Source organism: Chamaea fasciata, unplaced genomic scaffold (assembly GCF_029207755.1).
Source record: "Chamaea fasciata isolate MVZ Bird 193981 ecotype frontalis unplaced genomic scaffold, bChaFas1.0.hap1 SCAF_2, whole genome shotgun sequence".
Lineage (NCBI taxonomy): Eukaryota > Metazoa > Chordata > Aves > Passeriformes > Sylviidae > Chamaea > Chamaea fasciata.
This window is the reverse complement of record NW_027094087.1, coordinates 104,656,246-104,678,511: the sequence shown is the minus strand read 5'-3', so window position 1 is coordinate 104,678,511 and position 22,266 is coordinate 104,656,246. Positions and strand designations below refer to the sequence as shown.

The window sequence follows — 22,266 nt, the reverse complement described above, 5'->3', positions numbered from 1 at the left end:
AAAACCTGTTGTCTTTGTAGTGCCATTACTCCAATGTCGCAGGTCAAATCCAACAAACAGCTGTTCAATATCTGAGGATTTTACTAAATAATGCAATATTACACACACAATGGGATATGTACTGAACCAGCTTCAGAGGAAAGCAGAACATGGGAAAACAATTACTTTTAATCTTGTTATGGATTAAAGGGCTGTATTATATAATGCATTTCTTACAAAAACTGACAAAATAGTGCTGTGAAATGTGTAAATCTCCTCTTCCTATTTTCAGGGGTTTTTTAATATTCTTTTCTTCCTGAGCCAAAGTGTCATTTCAGCTCTTTTAAAATTATTTGCAAAACTGGGTCAAATTTCTAAACCAAATTCTGCTTAAGAAAATTTGGTTGTCAGATTTACGGACCATCTGAAGAAGCCTCCTTTAAGCCAGAAGGGCTAGATGGGTAGGCTGGAATGTGCATGCCCACAGCTGATGTTCCTGATTTAACAGCAGCAATGGCAGCTCTAGAAAAAAAATTCAGGCTGAGCACTTAAGAAAGATTAGCCCACACAGCAGTACCTTGTTGAAATTTACTTATTTACTCATTTTCATTTTTTACTAGGAAACTAATTTCTTCCATAAAGGTAAAGGCGCTTCTTCAGTCAACTCAATTTACTTTATTTTACTGCACTACATATGATATCCTTAATGCTTTTACCAGCATCCACAAAAATTACCTTCTCTCCACTTATCCTGGTTTCATATCATTGGGCTTTTCCCTCCTTTTTAACAGCAACAATTCAAAATAATCTGAAACCCAAAAACCAAACCATACCCCTTCCATGTTATCAGCTAATTCCTGGCAAAGAGAGGGAAACAATAATTGCATTAAATCATGTGGCATGTAATCCCCAATTTCTGCACTGTGTAGTAGACTGCACTTCAGAATAGGTTTTATCTTGTCCTTGGAACCAGCTCCAGGCTGGCTGGAAGTTCAGCCTGGGACTTCGACCCACACATGCCTGCTGGGGATCCAAACTCTGCTGCTGCAGAGGGGAAGGGAGCTGCCAACAGTGCTCTCTGTTCTGCAGGGCCACCTGTTTCACATCATACAAAAGCTGCCCTGGAAACTAAACTGACATGTGGGAAGTGGGAACAACCAAGGGATTTCCTTCAAGATTGTGCTACTGTTTCAAACCAAAGTGCTAAGGCAGACAGAGCCCACCACAGCTCATGCAATTCAGAACATTCTCCGACGTTCAGCCTAATTAGCATTCAGCCCAGAGCAACATTCACTCTGACCCAGATGTACCGGGTTTAAGTGGCAAGGTTTTGGTTGTGGGGGGGCTGCAGGGATGGCTTCTCTGACAAGCTGCCAAAAGCTTCCCCCTTGTCTGACAGAGCCAAAGCCAGCCAAGACAGACAGACTCACTGCAGGCCATGGCCAAGCCCACCAGTGACAGCAGCAGCACCTCTGGGATAACGTATTTAAGAAAAGGAAAAAATATGCAGTGCAACAACAGCCAAAGAGAGGAATATGTGAGAGTATCATCCCTTCAGGCACCAAGGTCAGTGAAGAAGGGCGAGGAGGTGCTCCAGGTGCTGGAGCAGTGATTTCCCTGCAGCCTGTGGGGAAGAACATGGTGAGGCAGCTGTGCCCCTGCAGCCAATGGAGGTCCCTGATGGAGCAGAAATCCACCTGCAGCCCACAGAGGGACCACACACCAGAGCAGGTGGATGCCCCAGGGAGACTATGACCCTGTGGGAAGCCCATGCTGGAGCAGGCTCCTGGCAGGACCTGTGGACCTATGGAGAAAAAGCCCACACCGGCGCAGTCTTCTCCTGAAGGAATGCACCCCTTGGAAAGAGACAAGGGTGAAGCAGTTTGTGAAGAACTGCAGCCCATGGGAAGGACTCACACTGGAGAAGCTAATTGAGGACTGCCTCTTGTGGGAGGGACCCCACATTGGAGTAGGGTAAGAATTTGAGTAGGAAGGACCAACAGAGACCACAGCTCCCATTCCCTGTGCCCCTGGAAGGAAGCAGGCAGAGAAATCAGGAATGAAGTTGAGCGCAGGAAGAAGAAAGGGGTGAGGGGAAGGTGTTTTCTAAGATCTGAGTTTATTCCTCGACATCCTACTCTGATTCACCTGGTAATAAATTCAATTAATTTCCACAAGTTGAGTCCGTTTTGCCCATGACAGTGACTGCTGAGTGATCTCTCCCTGTCCTTATCTCTCAAGCCCATGTGCCTTTCATTTTATTTTCTCTTCCCTGTCCAGCTCAGGAGGGGAGTGACAGAACAGTTTTGGCATCAAGCCAGGGCCAAACCAACACAAAACCAGGTGGATTTGAGGTATTTTGTTGGTTTTTTTGAGTTGTTCTTCAGAGTGCTCTGTTCTCTGTTTTTATAAATTTTGGAGTAATTATTTGAGAGAAAAGTGCATTAATTCCCTTTGGAATCTCATGTACTAAGAACATCATACTTCATCAAAAATATATTTCACCTTTTTTTTTTTTTCTATACAAGAGTGGTTTAAACTTTACTTCATGGAGCAATATAAATCCTCTCTTTTTTTAGAAACTGGAAAAGAAATTTTGTAAAATTACTGCTTGGGGAAACATACTAATTTCCTGTGTTCTACACGTAGTTTGTTTCCTCTAGTGATACAGAAATGTGTATTCTGTTTACCTTGAAAATATTCAAAATTATGTGTAAATGTTGTGAACACATTAACCTCACATCTATTAACTTCATTAAATGCACAATACTAATTTCCGCAGTGCAAAGTAAAATCAAACCAAAATAAAATTTAACAGGCATCTATTTCTTTCCTGTCATTTTTCTTCAGGTGGTGTCTGGGGAGACTCATTTGACGTGGGTGTATAACTACTAGCACTTCCCAAACACTTTTACCCTAAAGTGATGGGGAGAAGACATAAGCCTGAAAAATCAGTGCCCTTGTTCTTCTGGAAATACTTTCACCCCTGCCTAGCTCCTCCAGAGTTCTGCAACAGCCTTAAAGCAATCCTTCCTCCTCCTGCTGCTTCCTTGGGCAATTATTACATCTTGTGCCAGGATGAATACACCTCTGCTTAGCTGATTAAATATACCTGAGATTAGTAAGAGCAATTTTCTCTACGTGCCCAGTGGTGAGACAGAAGGGCCTGTGAAAGTGTTCCCCACCTAGATGTGTCTCATTTGGATCTCCTTTTTCTGATGTAGCTAATAGCATATTGTTTCTGGACTGCTTTTTCCCATCTGTCCTTTCCCATCTTACACATTAATGAAGAAAAATTATACCATTTTTATGCAACATGGGACTTGTTCCTATATTATAGCTTTAGTATTTTTTTTCTTTTAAACTTCTTAATTTACTTTCATAAAGAATTTTACGTCCGTACTCTCACCATTGCACCATATATATATATATATACTAGGACACCCTTAATGCCCTTGATTTCTCCTGCTCTCTTTCTGTGGCACATCATAATTTCTAGGGCTTTTTTTATTCTAATTAATTATAGGATGTTGGGAGTTATTAGCTTGGAACTTCTGGTGTGTAAGTGGTGTGAGGTCAGTGCTCTGAAGTCCTTTTTAAACTAACTGTATATTACATTTCTGCAGTCAGCTAGACTCCCTGGCTGCACTAGTACAACAGGAAATAGAGCCAGGAAGAAAGCTCAAATGTTGGATCTGCAGCCATTCCCACTGCACTCCCTGCTAGTGCTCTCCCTGGCATAGCTATGGTTTGGAGGGGGACTGGAGTGGTCCATGGATCTGCTGTATTCACCACTGCAGGCACGGCTGCTTATCCAGATGGTTTCTGGCATCTTAATCCTACAATTTAAAATTATCTGGTGCCCCCTCCTAGCCTCACTCCTGTGCTTAAAGGCCATTCTGAAATGCTAAGTGCCTAACATAACTGGATTTTTTAACACTGGTTATGCAAATGAATGATACAATCATGGCTGGGGGTTCATAATGTAGTTTTATTCTTGCATCTGACAGATGCCACCATCATTGATGATCCTATTTCACACTGGCTATACTGTAATTTTACGTCCTCAGTAAAGCTGAATTGCATGTAAGTTGAAGTGGTTTTTCACAAAAATTTGGTATATGATGAGACCATAAGGCTGAGGAACCACAAACAAAGTATTTAGGACATTAAACACAGGGTTTGCTCTACAATTGCTCTAAACATGCAACTGCTCTACAAAGGCTCATTTGCATGACTCCCAGCTAAACTGAGCCAAATCTTGGGGGTTTATTACTTAAAATTATGCTGATATTACACTTTACCATCACTTGACTTTCCTAGAATCCCTTTTTTTTGAAGGCTAGTACTCCTCCTATGCCAAGTGGTTTGTTCTTCCCTTTCTTGACTTTTTAATAATGAAGTGTCTGAGTATTGCATCTCTAAACATATGCCATGTGAAGTTTCTGTAGGTCTGAAATAAAAAAAAAAGAATAAAATTTTTCTTAGCTGCATTTGTGACTTGCATTAAAATGTCAGATTTGCTGGCATGGTTTTAGAGCTGAGAGGAGGGTATTTTTAAATAGTATCTGATAACTATAGGAACCAATGAGAAATATAGCATCTTATTATGGGAAGATATTTTCAATGAGGTCTGAGCTTCAGACATACCACTATTTCTGGTGATCCAGTGAACGTACTCAGATTCCATGAGCAAGAATGACCTGTTCAATCTTACATACCTATATGCTAGTAGCTACCATGATATCCTGCATAATATATGCTATGAAATAGCACTGAAATATTCCAGCACTCTGGTACCAGGATGAATTTTTAAGCCAGCTTATGAACAATTAATTCCATTCCCCACACTGCCAGAAGAAAGCTCACTGTTAAGAACACTTACAAGAGCAGAGAGGGCAATAATTCTTGCTTCTGTTCAGATTCTGGGTAGATTCTCAGCACTAAATACACACTTTAGTTAGAGTGGTAAAGCATCACAAGCTGGGGCAGCCACAGACTGACAGCAAAGCACGGCTGTCAGAAAACCTGCATGCAATAAGTACAATATCTTAAGTGAAAAACCAGAATGACATATTACTGAGAAGCTGCAAATTTAGCATCTGCATTTGAAGACAGGTGTGTGGGAAAGCAAACAGCACTAGCAAGACCTCCTCTAGCATAATGGAGAGGCTTCTGGTCAGTATTCTCCAAAAGAACTCAGACCACAAGTGCAAAGGCAACTGTTAAATCACACAAGGGGAACAGAAGTCCATTTGGAATGGAATATTTTAGCTTTGCTTATTGTGATAAATATCAGAGAAGTTATGGTTTCTTTCTGTATACCATCAGGGAACAGACATGAGTCAGAGGAAAAGTCATGTCAATTAAAGGGCACTGAATCTGAGCTGTCCAGCAACTATTTAGGCCTTGAAAGCAGAAACCAGATTAGAAGGACAAGCCTAAAAGAAAACTGTTTTAAGAGAGAGTAGGGACTGCATAACAATAAGGCCCTGTTGTCCTCTATTCCTAAGAGTGGGTGTATATATTAAAAACTGGAGTATATCCTGAGAAACAAATGATAAACAGCTGAAAATAAAGTTTATGAATCGTTGTAAAATCAGCCTTTAAAAATAAATACAAAGATAACTTGTTTCGGGAATTGTCTGCTGAACAATTTTACTGTATTTGGGTAAAATTTAATGTGGCACCAGGAACACGTAACTATAAATTCGTGTGGTGGTTAGTATTTTGTTCCTACAGTGTCCTGTTTTACATGGAAATAACTAGACAGAAATAAAGAAATTAAATATATCTCATATGGGATTTATGTTAATTCATATTCTAGAAATAGAAAACTGTATTTTTTAAAAAAAGATCTAACAGGAAACCTTTAAAAAGAGGCTTTGAATAGCTGCCTTCTTACTCAGCTTAACTGTGCAAACACCCATCATTCAGAAGACATCTTTCTACAAATTTCTTCTGGCAACTCCTGTCTAGTCTGGGGATGGCTACTGGAGGACAATTTATAGGTCAGTGCATTTTTCAGAAGCAGACATCATGATCTATGAGCAATACTCATAATTCAATTAATTATTTCCGACTGATAAAGGTAATAATGATGACACACGCAATTTAGGTTGTCATAAAGTGTTTCATTTGGTGCCATGTGACCTTCTGATTATTAAGGAAGTAAAATGACACAAACTACTTTAAAAATTAAAAACCCTTCAAATTAAAACTTGCTTATTAATATGAGGTGACAAGTCCAAATTCAAATTAAGAGCCCAAATATCTTCAATACTCTGAGTACTGTGTAGTATAAAATTATGTTTAACTACTCACTAGTGATAGTTTAGTTTTCTGTCTTCTAAACTGAGACTTCACCAATGGGGGTGTGATTTATGATACAGAATTCTGAAAAGCTCATAGAGATTTTTGCAGAAGTTTATTCTTCTGTAGCTAAAATCAACTTACAGAACCACCGTGATTTTGAGCAACTGAATTGTTTTGATAGTCCAATGAAAACTGGGCTGTATTCTTCTTCAGTGACATCTGCAGATGGCCTGGCACTGCTGAAGCTTTGTGCTCTTCCTACAGACAGACAGTTTGTGAGAATTGGCTACTACGAAATTAAGCCTGAGGTGGCTTTTTACAGCCTTCCTCAATCATTTGAGCAGACTAAAGAGACAATGAACTCCATTCTCTGTTCCTTCAAATCCCTTCTCCACTGTGATGCCTACGAAAAATTGAGAAGGATGCGGTAGCTGATGGCTACTGTCAAGAGTGTTGCCAATATGGTTTTGTTATTACCTCGTGCTCCCCAGATGCCCCAATCCAATTTCTCTGTCTTGTAAGCTCTATGGCATGGGTTCTGAGCATGCACAACACAGAGAGAAATGGAAACTGGGTGATTATGGGAAATCTTTTAATAGAAAGAAATCATAGTAATTCCTCCACCAACATTAAAATCCCTATTCCCATCCAAACTGAACCATAATGTCTGCTTCCTCCCACAAGCATACACTATTTCCAATTCAGACAGGGCAAAGTAAAAGAATTTCTTCCACAATTTAATCACAAAAGCTTTCTCAGGGTATAGGCAGATGCACATTTTGTCTGTACAAAGACATTTTATGGAGCTACGTATGGAGTGGAAAATAAAAATACACTCTGGAAGAAGTCCAGCTTGGCCTCTAAAAGCACTAACACCTTTAATTGAAATCTGCTGAACAAACATGATCTGTTAGAGTGCTGAATGCAGTGCAGCACTCCTACAAAAGGAAAGTATGGAATTATTTCACCAAAGCTTTGTTTCACCGGCCCTTTTTTTGGCAGGGCAATTTGTGGGAAGGAGTATACAAGGCCAAGAAGCTTTGTAGCTTACTTCTGAAGAGTATCTGTGTTACATGGTGATGCCCCACATTGGACCTGACTGGAGACCCATTTGCCTTTCCAGTCCTGACTCAAGAGCAGCAGGCACACACCTGACCAGCCTGACGGAGAGAAACAGACAGGGGGAATAGTACTCTGCAAGGACCTGTCTTCACAGCATGTCAGTGATGACAGTCATGTTTCTGGGGCTTTTCAAAGGGCAATTAAAAAAAGATGCATAGGTATCTCATAAACTCAGATATAGCCAGACTGAGCTTCAATGTGTAAGGCTCAGAGCAAGCTAATTTATCCCAGGGAAAAAAAAAATCTGTTTATAAATATGCTTCTCTTATTCAGTTAGGTTACCCCTCTCCATTTCACTATTCCTTTTCATGCGTGTTTGAGTCTTAAAATGTGATAATCAGAAAGTACCATCTGCAAAATAAAATCCCCAGAAACAACTGCAGAGCCTGTGACAACCAGCTCGCATTTCAGAGGAAGGATATAGCACGTGTTAATGCCTTAGTGAAGGGAGCTCATCCATCTTCTCAGACAGGAGACTGTCTTTTGCACTCTCATCACACCACAAAACACCACATCTTACCATATCTTCACATCTCACAGTCTCTAATGTGTCTGTTCCCTCAGCATGCCAGGGAGGTGAGAAATGCTATCACCCCATTCTGCTCCTGGGAATCCAAGTCAGGCAACACGTCTGCAGTGCCAAGCAGTGCAGTCTTGGAGAAAACTCCCTCACAGGGATCATCTACACTGCACAGTGTGAGTTCACTGCTGGTTTCTGGGCTCAACAGGTGAGGCAGCTCACTCCACAGATAGCCTCTAACACGAAGGTGACAGGCTTGGTTTGGTCTGTACTGAACAGTCCTCTGACACCATCCTATCCCAAAGCACATAGGCTAGGACGCACAGCATCTACCAGTTTTGTGTCTGAAAAAACTACGGTGCAGGGGAGGCTGTACTTCACACAGACAAATCTAAAAATAATCCCACAAACCTACATAAAAAAACCACCTCTAATAGTAATAACTGCGACTAGGAGTCCCCCACAGGTGGCTCAGAAAGAACCCAAAGTCAAATGGCAAATATTGTAGTCCCCAGCAACCTGTTTGAGAAGGTATGGGCATCAGATAGTGTGGCTATGAACTGCTTTCCACCACCTGGAGAAAATTAACTGTATTACAGCCAAAACCAGCACAAGCTGGTCCCCCTCCTTGCCACCTAGCCAGCTGGCCCCAGAGTGCAGCAGTGGGGACACAGCCTCCCAGCCAAGCTCTCCTTCACTCGGGAGCTGATGTTAAACCAAGGTGTGACATTGGCCAAGGAGGCAGCAATCCCTCCTTAGGGATGACGTATGCAGCAGAAAAGATGAGATCAAACCAAAGTCATGCCAGAGACCGCTGACCAACACTGAGGATTTCTCTGTGTCTTCACTACTTCACTATTCATAGTTTTTCCTTAAAATCCATCTCAGAAGCAGGCTCCTCCACGCCTGTCAGCTGCTGCCCAGGACGTGGTAACTACAGGGCTTCACAAGATGGAAAGGCAGCTCTGCTGACCACTCCTGTGGCTTTCCAAGCCCCTTTCCTGGGTGCACTGCCTGCACACCCTGCCCACCCTCCCAACATACTCCCTGCCAGCCAGGCACTGCCAGCTCACAGTCTGCCTCTAGAAGGAGGCTGAGTTTCATCAAAACCTGTCACACCATCTAATTGCAGAGCTCAGTTATCTTAACTGGCAGGTATACAGCTAATTGTTCACCTGTGGTATGAAACCCCAGGAACAATGCGCTACATAAATAGAGAATTTTTGTATAATGTAAGCAATGTGTGCAGCAGGGTGTCACAATCACTGTCAGTGACTGGTGACAGCTAGAACGTCTCATCTGATAGAGATAAATAAATTCCACATTGTTGAAGGTAATTCATGGATTTATTTGTGTATCACAGCACATAAAATAAAGGACCATTTAAAGATACTTCTTCCTCTATGTCTTTGTTTTCAAATAAAATTTAGTTTTCACTTAAAAAAGAGATGTGCAAAGACAGTACCCATGGGAACTGATAAATTAGTTCCTGTTTCACGTGTGTAGTCACCATGAAAGCTATGCACCACACACACCATGTAACACAAAAAGTGAGCTAGAATATCTGACATCAACAAAACACAACCTCCTACTAAAATCAGTTATTCCATATGCAAAATTCCCATATAACTGTCATAAAACTTTTGAGTTCCGTAAACTAAATTTTATGGAAACCCCTAGAAGCATATACAACTTTGATACTGAGATCAGTGATGGTTCTCTGCTTCAGTTCTGACCACCAAAAGGAAAGTGAGTGTTGCTTGACAGCGTATTTTGTTAAATTTTATTCTTTGATAACGACTGAGCAAAAAATGTGTCCCTTCACAGTGAAGCTATTTTAAAAATAAGCTTTAAATAGTTAGAGGGTCCGTCTACCCTCTAAGATAAGCAGAAAGACAATTTGTACTTTAAAACAAGTTATGGACTTAAATAAATGGGTATCTAAATTTAATAACAAAAATTTGTCTTTATGGTGTGCCCTTTCCCTTTTCTCTGGGGGGAAGTTAGGTGGGGTTTTTGGTTTTTTTTTTTCTTTTTAATTAGAGCCTTAATAGATAAACCTCTAAATAAAATATAAAGTTCATGGGTGCAAAAAAATGCTATTATTTGAACACAGTCTTACTGTATTATATTTTTACTGTATTTTTCCTCTATCCTGCAAAAACCTTCATAGTTTAAATTTTCAGTAAAAAAATAAATAAAGAAAAAACTTATTTTTTAGGTAAAAAAATATTGTGCCAACCTTGCTAGAAAAAATACAAGATAATTCTATAGTAAACTGTCTCTAGTTAAAAATTCAGTCATCCTCATTCATCAAAACAAAGCATAAGGCTGAAAGCTTATTTGAGAGCATTCTGAGAGGTCAATAAAAATGACAATCAAAGAGAGGACTGTAGAACCACAGTCCCTGCCAAATAAACAATGAATTTGCTTATTTACATATTTCAGGCATCACTGATATAGCCTGATACACTTTGGGTTTCATTCTGTATTTGCATTCTTGCATTCAGGTTTCTTTATTAATAAACTAGACTCTGACTTATAAATTTATTTATTTATTTATTTATACACATTTTTATACACACACACACATATATACACACACACACACACATATATATGGGTTTCAAACAATGGTTTTCATACTCCATATCAGTGTGGGATTAAACACACCAAAAGTACATGTTAAAATCTTGACTCCAATAGTAATCTAAAGCTGTCTACACAGCAAGCAGCTCCTGCCACGCTATGAGATGTATTGCCCACAGCTTCCCCTATTACAAAACAGACTCCCTCTGAGTTATGAATTCAGGACTAGCACAGAGCCACTGGCCTGTCTTGCACATGACAAGATACTGCCATTTAGTTGACTGGTGGCTCCTTGACTCCTTGACTTCCAGAAACTTTAAACCAGCTCCTGTGGCAATGCATGAGGGAGTTTGGATGGAAAAACATGTGTAGGTCTAAACCAGACACGCAGGCGAGACTGCACACTGGGTCTTGGTGGAGTAGGCAAACCTCCAATACAGTGCTCTTAAATTCCCTAAAAACAAATTAAAGGAGCATTTTCTATCTAGTTGGACCAGGCAAGAAAGCCTGAAAAGTAAAACTCTAATGGTTAAACAGTCCTTAACTGTGCAAATAAAATGATAAAAATAAAATATGGAAATTGACATAATGGTTGTGTTTTCAGTATTAACACCTATGATTTTATAACAAAAGTTTTGTATGTATATGCATACCTCTACTTATATTTATATACACGCTCGTATATATATGCTTGTATATATGGGTTTCAGGATTATCTGAAACCCATCAAAATGAACACAAATTAAAGCTAAAAGATTAATTTTAACACAAGGCATTTGAGATAGCTGGCAAGCCTTATTTACACGTTTCCTGTATTTTTTTATATATTTAAAGAAATATCAAAGGTTTTTAACAAGAAAATTATGTTCTCATAGCCATAAAGTATACTCTTGTGATTGCATTAGAGTGGCTGTGCAAAATAACTTCTTTGCTTGCTGACAGTGGTTTTTGCTATGTTAATTAAATGAGTCTGTGATCTTTATTCATTAAAATTAATGCAATAATATCTGTGTTGAAAGTTCACATTGGACTCAATCTGGCAAGCCAAATGAAATAGCTTCACTGGAGTTACTCTAGTATTATTCTTGACAAAACAGAGCCCTGACAGGAGATTCCGTGTGAAATCGGTTTACCCTTGCTTCACTTAATATTTTTCCAAATCAGCGCACACGAGTATCTTCAGAGCAGACCAAAATGTCTCCCATTAAACAAAGCTATGGAAACCACAAGTCTCCGGGCGACAGGTTGTGGTGGGCACGGAGCCCGCTGGCGGGGCATTCCTGCCGGGATGGGGAAACGCCGCCGGCGTCCCCGCGGAGCGCCGCGCTCCGGCCCGGCCCGGAGCCGTCAGCTGGAATTAGCCCAAAGGACGGCGCCCAGCACGGCTGCTCCATCACGGCAACAAGACCTGAAAATAAAACCGGCAAAGGTTTCATGTACGAAACCCGAGACCCCCTCAGCTCTGGGGTTTCCTCCCGGGGAAAGAGGAGCTGTCCTGCTCCGGCTCTCCCTGGGGGAAAGCTGCTCTTGGGAAGGCAGGAATACCTGCGAGCCGGCAGCAGGTGATGGCTCTGCACCGGCAGGCAAACGCGCCGCAGGAAACACAGAACCTCGCTGCTGAGATTTTAAAATTCCCAAATCTAATTCACTACACACTGAGACCAACAGCAGCCTTTAACACAACACCACGGGCACTGGATTAAGACCTGATGAGTAAGAGCAAACACAGAGTTGAAGTTCAGCATCAAAACCAGAAAGCCCAATCACTATGAACATTTTTGTTCTGTTAACCAGGTGGGTTACACCTGAACCCTGGCAGAAAAGAAAAATCACAAGCTACCTTTGATTCCCGACCATCCATATTTTATATCTAATTAATTCAGGCAACAGGGAAAAAATGAGAAGATGAATAGTGAAGTAATCTCAAATTAAAAAGACTGATTAATATTTAGGAAACAGGCAGCTGACCCAGCCACCCCCAGTAGTATGACTCACAATACTATTTTCATATTTGTATTATTTAGCATCTAAAGACCTTAGCTGAGAGTCCTGTTCTGCTAAGAACTTGCATTAAGTACCCTGAAAATATCTTCCCTGATTAATTTTCCACTGAGCAGAAAATGTTTTCATTAAAATTTTATGTCTAAAATGGCATCTTTTGATTCAATCCTTTGGAAATCTAAGTGCTTAATAAACAAAAAATATGAAAAAATCCACTCTCCAACCAACATGGAAATTACTTCTTTTCTTGGAAGATGGAAGAATGGAAATACTTTCTATGATTTTCCAAGGGCTGGTAAAAATTTAATTTCTACTGAGGTAGGAAGATGAAATTGACATTAACTTTTTCTCTAGCCCTACTTCAGAGAGCATAAAATAGAAATATTAAGCAAAGAGTTTATATTATAAATAGATGAAAGACTTAAAAATACAAGAAGGCAGAATGTGTTTATGTCTTTCAGTGTTTAGAGACAAGAAATTGAAATATGGACACATGTAACAAAGTTTACAGAGAAGCAATATTTGGAACTAGTGAAAGGGCCTGATTTCAGACACCAAAGAAATAAAAGACATACATTGTATTAGCTAATATGGCAGTCTTAAGCATTAAGTGATACTACAAATGAACAAAATCAAGAGAAAACAGTAATTAAGGAAGGTCCCTTGAAAGTGAGATAAATAGAAATAGAGTGTCTCTCCATTGAGCCATGTGACTGTCCTTTGACAGAAAATATATTATTATACATAATAAATAAATTATACAGTATTATACATATACTGAAGAAGTAAGACAAAGAAGGATAAGTTAAACTAACTAAAGACTGAAACCTATCTGTATTTTGATTAACCTGACAATTTTTAGAAAGAACTAGCTCAGGATGTCCACAAACATTGCATATATTATTAGTGATTGATTTTAAAGATCTTTCTGAGTTTTCCATCACAGCAACTGAAAGTACTAGAGACCAGGGATAGTGAAACAACCTTTTAAGAAACTAGACATTCCCTTCCATGAATGAACAAAATATGGGGGTTGCATATCCCTTAATGATGGAAATTAACACGACAGTTTATACTGTCAATAATACAGTAAGCCATTATTGGATTCTGTTAAAGTTTAGAATATTTTCTTTTTGTGATCACTGTTAACCTATTAAACATAAGCAGTTTTTTCCCACAGAAAATAAAAAAAATTAGGAAATTAGATGATAGTGCTGGAGATGGATCCCATACCTACAGAGTGCAGTAGGCCTCGTTTTATTTCCATCACTGTGTTCTGTACCAGCCCTTTTGTAATAAGGACTTAAACAGCAAAATTAGGTTGTTCAGCCAACATTAATAAAATCTTTATTAAGCAGTACTACAATTGCTGGGTTTGTAAAATGAACAGAGAGTGAAGAACTATAGTCTCAAGAACACACAGTCCATCTAGACAGACAGCCAGCAGACCTCCTATGTTATCTTTTGGAAGAAGCAGCCTTTAACACACCAGAAATCACAGACACATACATCCACTGATTACACCACAACTGGGGTACACAAGGTGATAGCCTTCTAACTATCTGTTACACAGCCTGGTAATGTTCTTATCTAGTATCTATTACAATGCAACTTTTCAAAACTTTGTTTTTATCAAGCTATTCTATTCTACCAGACCTTTCCTTTCACTGTATCCTTGTCCATTGGAGACAAAGGATTTGAATGAACTCTGTAAAGGAGTGCCTTCCTTTACTCATTTTACATTTTCCTCAATTAAATTTTACTGGTCATCAGGAAAACAATATATAAGTCAAAGTATCTTCCCATAGCCTTCCCATTCCCTGCATCACCTGTTCTTCCATATTGTATCTTCTTTTTTCTGAATAGAACAAAACCTTCACCTCTTTCCTCACATGGAAATTTTCGTATGTGTTGTGTGGACAGTGTTCTCAGGTACGTGGTGTGACTCTTGGGGTGCCCTGTGCAGGGCCAAGAAGCTGAACTCAGTGATCCTGATGGGCCTCTTTCAATTCAGCATATTCTATGATTCTGTGATAACTAAATATATACAGTAGGTGCAGAGAGAGTGCCAACGAGCCAGCCTGATTTAACATTGGTGTAGGCACACCACCTTCAGCTATGGGATCCCCCAAGGAAATGTCTAGGAGAAAGTTCACAGGCCTTGTCTGCTCTGTAGATGTTGAATAAAGTGAACTCTGTATACTAAACATGCAGATCTTATTGACAGACAGGTACACAAACATATGTATCTCCATCCCATGCACAACTTGCTGAAACAACATGCATTTCCAGTTATGCTATTCTAAAATGAGCAAAAGAGTTTGGTGGGTGGGGTGGGGGGAGGAAAATAAAGTTTTAATGTGGAAAGAGACAGAAAGCATTAAAGGAAAGTCGAAGATGCAGAATGCCAAGGTGCTGTATGGTAACAGCTGTGCTCTGCTGCCATCCTGAAATTCTGTGCACTGAGCAGCAACCTGACAGACACAGGGCTGAAACTGCTGCCAGGGATCAGTGCCACACAAAAGCATCCTGGCCAAACACATTCCTGTGCAGACATTGTGGCTCTGTCCCAAGGTTTCCATCATACCAACAGATCTTCTTGGTGTAGGAATTATCCCTGAGGCATATGATCTGAGCTCAGAGTCAAATCCACTAAAGGTGCACTGTCAAATGGATGTAGGCAGGCACAAATGTACATGCAGGTCCCTTACACCATACAGGTACAGCAATTCTCAGTCAGAGGCAAATGGTCAGGGAACTCAGAGCTGGTTAAGCCCACTCTTAACCAGCAGCAGAAGTCTTTCCTTGCATATGACAATTGATGCACATTACTATGACTTCATTTTCCCTGAAACAGTCTAAACTTTTGGTTGGGATTGAGAAGAAATTGCTCATGACACTCCAAGCACACATTACTAAGTGAACTTAACAGGGGAAACTGAGGTTTTGAGGCTTTACACAGCAGTTGCACTACCTTGATGTCAGTCTTGCAAGAGCATTGTGAAATCCTTGTTGGAAATTCAAAGGTTTATACTTTGTCAGAGCAAAGTCTGATTTCTGCAAACTATCACTCTTTTCTAAAATTATTGGCCTTTTCTTTTCAGTCTCTTCACCTAACAGAAAACATCGTTTATCTCATGTTCCTGACAATAATTTATTATTTTATGGAGAAGGACCTCAAGTTACCACAGCTGAGAGATCACCATCTCATAGCATGACTGGAAATAGGCTTGAAAACAAAAAGTTGATGGCCCTTGCACTGAAGATTTTAAGGGAAAAAAAAAAAAAAAGGCAAAAAAAAAAAGCAGTGGGAGTTGGGAACTGCAACAACGTTAAGCATCTGGGTATCCCTAGTAAAGAACAGACAAGAGGAATATAGAAATATTCCATCTCAGAATACATAATTCAGAATCTCAGATTCATCCAATATATTCCATCTCAGAAGACAGAGAATATACTTCACCATTAACCCATTCTGCAGTCTCCATGTCTCCATCTTCTTCCTCTTTCAAAATGCTCTATTCACTGTGGGCAGCTGTGAAGGGCCAGAGAACAGAAAACTTTCTGACACCACCACCCCTTGTCTGCCTGTTGTTTGTATAGATTTGTACAGATGGTATTGGTCTTCTCAACCCATGAATTAGGTTTCTGTATTTCTTTTTGTAAACGACACTGATCATTTCCTAAATTATTCCCAGAAGCAAAAAATAAAATGCAAACAGTACCTACTGCATTGGCAAAAATCTAAATGTTTTCATGTTCTCCATTTCTCCTACTTCATCCCCAGTTTAAAAGTCTTTGTGAGGAAATGCTGCAGTTGATGCTACGACTGTTTAAGGATTATCATTATGTCTGTGTGCTGTTCCTATGAACATGAAACTTTAAAGCTCATAAAGCAGTAAGACTGACACCCTTCGTTCATTTGTTCAGACCAAGTTACTGAGGCATAAATAATGTGCTGTATAACACCATGAAATGACTTAGGAGTACCTATAATACACAGGTACAGTGAGACATAGAAAAACAGAGTACTCAATGTTAAAACAGAGAACCAGCATTATCTGATTTCCTTGCCCTGGTCTTACAGAGCTTTGACAAATGACAGAGGATTTTCCCCTTCTGCAGGATGGAGTTCCATATGTGACTACCTCAGGGGAATATGCAAAGCTTGTATATTAACATTCAAAAACCACAAATTTTCATCTCCATTATTCTCTCCTTCCATGTCACCCTCCAAAAGTTTTCACCTAAATGCAAATTAATTTTAAGCTGTCACAAAAAGAATTAGTTGCTGCATTTCATCTGGGGTTTTTTTAGTAGTATGAAAGCTGTATGAAAGCTATATGAAAGTGCATTAAAAAATGATATGTTAAATGATCCCCCCTGAGTCACTAAGTAACTGAGGTCCATCACTGCATATTTAATTACATTCTAAAATAAAAGAATATACTTGAATTGACGAAGAATAATGGCTGCTTTGGTGCTGCTGTAGACATTCATATAAAGACTTAAAGAAACACATGGATTGCTGACCTGACAGGCCATGACAGTAACCTTAAACAGCCATTATGGTCTCTACTGTGAATCCTCCTTATTTCATGGACCCCTGACAAAACGGATGGAAACAGCATAGAGGTTTATAATAGAAATGCTGACACAACCTTACCTATAGCTGTGCAAATGGTGCTTCTATAATTAAACTTTACAACTTCAGCACCGCTAGATAAGTTGCTAGTTTTTAATCATATTAATCAGAGCCTCATGTTTCAATTGCCATATATTATCATGCAGTGTGAACTATAAAAATAAAAAGATTCCCAGCTGCTAAATATCATAGCTGTTATGAAACACAGAAGTATATCTAAACACTTCTCTGTAAGTGCAAATATACTGAAGGAAAACCTTAGTTGGTCGTGCATTTTTTTTGTTTTGTTTTGTTTTTTCCTAATGCATGGGTTCAACACAATGGCCACAGAAAGTACTCCAAATACATTACAAGAATATCACTGAATAGTCAAAAAGTTTCATTAAGATCTGCCCAGTTTCAAATTTTCCTATCAGCACTAAAACAAGTCTACTGCTTTCTATGACAATGACAGTCAGAAGCCTGCTCTTTCAGAGCAAGGCACTGAGATTATTCTTCATGCACTGCTGTTTTTTTTAAAAGCCAGTTCTCCAGCAATAGTGAGGAGTGGGTGGCCAAACTCTCACTGCTTTTCAGTGGTCTGAGATTTGGAGCCTGGGAATGTTTCATGTAAATATTTCTCTTCCCATTTTCTCTTCATTTGTCCGAGTGATTTACAGCTTTACTTCAGCAAGGAAAGTTTCTTCTCAAAAAAGCTACATTTGGTGCAAACTGAAGAAATATTGCATTGGTGCTGAAATCCTCTATTTTTACCAAGCTGGCATAACAATAAAATTAATCTATAAGTAAAACTTGGTTGCTTACCATTCTCTATTGTCCCGAATTTGCAAATCCTTGCATGCTGCATGCCACTTTACACGTATCATGTGATACATTCCCACACTGTCAGTGCCTACTCCTCTACAGCACCAGTTTTATAACACCTTCTGGAGACAATGTTTCTTTCCTGGAAGATGGGTGGCACAGGTATGCAGCCTGTGTGTCACAAGAGGTCCCGTAAGGAATCAATGGCAAGAGCATGCCTGAAATTTTGTGTGGCAGAGAGTATGCAATGGACATTTCTGAAAATTTTAAGAGCAGTAGCAATGCATAGGAGTTGCCATAGTGTTATTCTGACCCCTGAAGGATGGAAACAGAGTTAACTTCATATCCTTTTTTTTCCGGTTTATTCAGTATACTCTATGAATGTCAAACTCTAAACTGCATTAACAGGATTTTTTGCTTGCCCAGACCTATCCTCCAGAAATATGAATACAGTCATGAACTAATGGTGAACCAACTTTAAAATACTGATGTTTTCAGGGAAGCAGGAAAAAATTATTTTTCAGGCTGCTGTAGGGTAAAATTACTGTGAGTTTGATAGTGCATTAAATCTAGTAGGTATGTGAATCTAGTATCGTGTTTATCAGGAGATATAAAACCCACTGTGCCCTCACCTCTTCTTAACTGAGAAGTATTTTAGTGACATTTTGCTAGAATGAATTCAGAGTGAAGTGGGGAAGGACACAGGTCACTGGCGATAAGATCACTCATTTCAGCTGAGTAAAGATTTCATCAGGCTTACATTTTTCAGAAAATGCACGTGTTAGAGGTATGGGCCCTCAGCAGTGCCTTTTTGAGCTTATCTATCTTCAAGGAATGCTCTTCCCCCTCCTCCCCCTGAACAGATAGGAAAAGTGATTCTGGATTGTAAAAGGGGCATTAAGGCATATCCCGATACTGCTATCTTCGAGGACAATTTGCTAAAAAAGTCTGAGTTAAACCAATGGGACTCCTGCCACACCTTTGCTCTTCACCCACTCACTTCTGAAAGATGCTTGAAACGCGTTAAAGGACCCCATTTTCGGCTCCTGCAAATGTAACAGGTGTATGAAGCTGTTGTATCTGACAATACTTTTTTTCTCACGTCAGTCACGCCGGGCTGTAACACACTGAAGCAGCAGCGCCCTGCCAGAGCTGCGAGGAGCAGTCATTGCCCGCACCGGGAGAGACACAGCGCTGTCTGCGCCGGGCGCCGCTCACACCGGGCGAAGGAAGCGGCACCAGCTCTGCCGGGAGCACCGGGAGAGAGGTCAGCACAACGCCGTGCTCGGAGGCAGGCGCCGGCGAGGGGAGAGGAGGAGGAGGATCGGTTTTAATCTCGGTTTTGTTCCTCCTCCGCTCAGCTGTTGCCATGCACCCAAGTCCCAGGTTGCGGCGTGACTTTGCCAGGGAGCGCGCCGCTCAATGGGACCATTGTGCAGCCTCGCCGTGGCTCTGCGGGAGCCTCTGCCCGGGTGTGGCTGAACCAGCACCTCGGCAGCCTCCCCCTCCTCCTCCTCTTCCTCCGTGAACTCCCTGTCCCGGGGAAACTCCGCCAACAGCACGCTGATGCGAAAGGCAGCCTGCAAGAGGCAAACCCCTCGTCAGGAGCTGAGCAAGGATCTCCCCGCCTCTGCCCAGGTCTCCATCCCTCGCTGCCGGGAGCGCTACAAAGTTAAGACAAGTGATCGATACGCTATAGGAGCATATTATTCCACTATCGGCGACCGATGCCATTGATGTAATCAAGTTACATAATCACCGTCTTTGCACAAATACATCCATCTTCCTACAGACAGATCTGCATATCTTCTTCCATCCATTATGCATGAACTCACCAGCAGTACATAAGGGTACATATTTTCGCACACACTATGTAACTTTAGCATTGCAGTGCATTGCACGGCACAACGTCATCACTATCGATTCCCTCAACCTTCCCTCATCCCCTCTTATCAGAACTGATTTTGCAGAGAGAGATTACCAATCTGCATTGCTCGGATCCCTTTAAATCTTTGAAGGCTGAAGTGCTTCCCTCACTCGCTTCTGTTCTTAAGAAGATGATCTTTCCTTTTTCTCTCGTCTCGCTTCACACCACAAGTAACAGGAATGAATTCCCACACAGTCCCTTAGCCAGATGCATGTATGAAATACCGAAGATAGCATCACTGTTTGCACATCTTCCAACTCCCATACACGTGGTCCGAGGTTTCAGTAGGTAAGTTATTTGGTAAAAAAAAAGATATTTTGTAAGAGCAGCTGGATGAGATATTTTCAGGCTAGGGACATTTATGGTATTTCTCTACTATGAAGCTGTGGGGTTTTTGTCCTTACCGCCCCTCAGTTTATAATTTCCTTGCAAGATTTACAGGAACAGTTGTAATCCCAAATTACCAATGGCATTTAACCCCTTTAGCACCAGTGCACTGTACCACGATCAATAAGGATCACCACCTTAAAGTTTAACAACTTGAAAAGCAGATTTTTCTCTACCTTCATTGCAGCTATGAAATGCAGCAGAACGCTGCACAGAGTTGGAAAGATCTATTTAATCAGAGGATGGGATCCGATCTCATATTAATTAGATTCCATCACAGAGGGCTTCTTTGCTGTCACATACCCTTTCCAGTCAAATATATTACAACCGGGGAAATAAAAAATTAAAAAGAGGAAAAATTAAAGACTCCTTGCTCTTACAGTACTCTCCCAAATCCAGAGGATGCATGAATAGAGGGAAGAGATTTTTATTTTATTTTAATTTATCGCAAAAAGCACTCACCAGAAGACCTACTGCAGTTATTCCACTCAACTGCCAATAGCGGCTGGAGCCCCTCGCATCAGGGTAATGCAGCAATCCCGAAAGTGCCCATTTCAGTCACCCGCCACCAAGTTTAACAATGCCGGGCTTTTGCCTAGATAAAATGACCTTACCCACAGGAGTCTCCCGAAATATTCCTCCGGTGCGATCAGTCAGCGAGGCGAGTGCCAGTCACCACACTGCGCACTCGGCCGGAGAAGCCCCGTGTTTACTCCTGGGGCTCAGCTGGCCGCGAGTGCCGCGGACGCGGCGCCCATCCATCCACCGCTGCCAGCTCCGCCGCGGGCGCAGGTAATTCCATACAGACTTCGGCGCCCCCCCACCCCCCCGAGTCGCCCCTTCCTTCCGAGTTCAGAAAGTGCCCGCGTCGCCGGCGGGAGGTACCATCCAGGTGCGGCGAGGGGGGCGGCGGGAAGGGGGCGGCCGACCTGGGGGCCCCCGCGCTGCCCGCGGGCAGCTCCGCGCCCAGCGCGCCGCCGCCGCGGGCCGGATCCCGGCTGCCTGCACAAGTATCCGGCGAGCGACGGTCCGGAGGGGGTTCCTTTCCTGCTGCTGGGTGAACGTGGGGAAAACGCTCCGGGGGGGCCGGGGGAGGGTGCTTGAAGGGTCCTAGCACCCGCACCGCAGCGCCAAAAAAAAAAAAATAAATAAATAAAAATAAAAAATAAAAAAAAAAATTTAGGGGGGGGGGAGGTTTTGGGGAAAAAAAATCTCCCAATGGAAGAGAAGAAAGAGAAAAAAAAAAAAATCAGTTGTCCGCTTGCCCCGAACGATACTAATCCCCGGTGAAAATGACAAGTGATCAGCAAAGAAGAGGAGGTCTTGATTGATAACCACAATCCACCCAAAATATCCTCGGGAGCAGAGGAAGAGAGGGAGGGAGAGAGGCGAGAGAAACTGCAGTGCATAAACGATCCCTGTGTTCCTACGAGACGGGCTCGCTGGCTGGCTCGGCGGAACGCGCCCTCCGCCGGGCCGGCAGGAAGGGGCCGGCACTGCCACCCGATGGACACCGCCGCACTCGCGCCGCTCTGCGGGGGGAGCCGCCGGGGAGGGCCCTTCCGAAGGGATCCTGGAGAAACTCCTGGGTAGCGGGGCCTCCCTCCCTTCCCTCCCTCCGCCCCGGCACCGCCCGCCTCCCCGCGCCGCCTCGGTCCGCAGCACCGGGCCCGCTCCGCTCGGCGCCTGCCGGGACAGCGGCGAGGGCACGGCCGGGAGGGGAGCGCCGGACGCGCAACACGCGCGGGGGTCAACCGGCTTCGCTTCACCTCTTGTGCTTTATTTTTCTTCCCCCCCCCCCCCCCCCTCCGGTTTTCCAAGCGAAGTGTTTTAGGAGAGATGATACATTATCTATTCTTGGATTTTTATAAGGCAAACTGTGGGCCTCGCTGTTGCCATGGGATCTTCTTTGTGCGAACTCTCTGAACTGTGTGGGAACAGTTTTATTTCCTTCCCTTCAGATTTTTGTCTTTATTT

At 41.8% G+C, this 22,266-nt stretch overlaps 1 protein-coding gene and 1 long non-coding RNA gene across 2 annotated transcripts in view; one reads left to right on the top strand and one right to left on the bottom strand.

Moving 5' to 3' along the window:
- IL1RAPL1 (interleukin 1 receptor accessory protein like 1) overlaps positions 1–21,729 on the bottom strand; it is a 678,979-nt gene extending 657,250 nt beyond the window's left edge. Inside the window, exon 1 of the mRNA XM_066176970.1 lies at positions 20,904–21,729. The gene's annotated coding sequence lies outside the window, so the exon portion shown is untranslated. The remainder of the gene's footprint in view (positions 1–20,903) is intronic.
- Positions 1,633–3,949, top strand: LOC136286109 (uncharacterized). The gene is made up of 3 exons (XR_010719765.1): positions 1,633–1,953; positions 2,260–2,333; positions 2,830–3,949. It is a non-coding gene; the product is annotated as an uncharacterized lncRNA (long non-coding RNA).
- Positions 21,730–22,266: the final 537 nt, after the last annotated feature.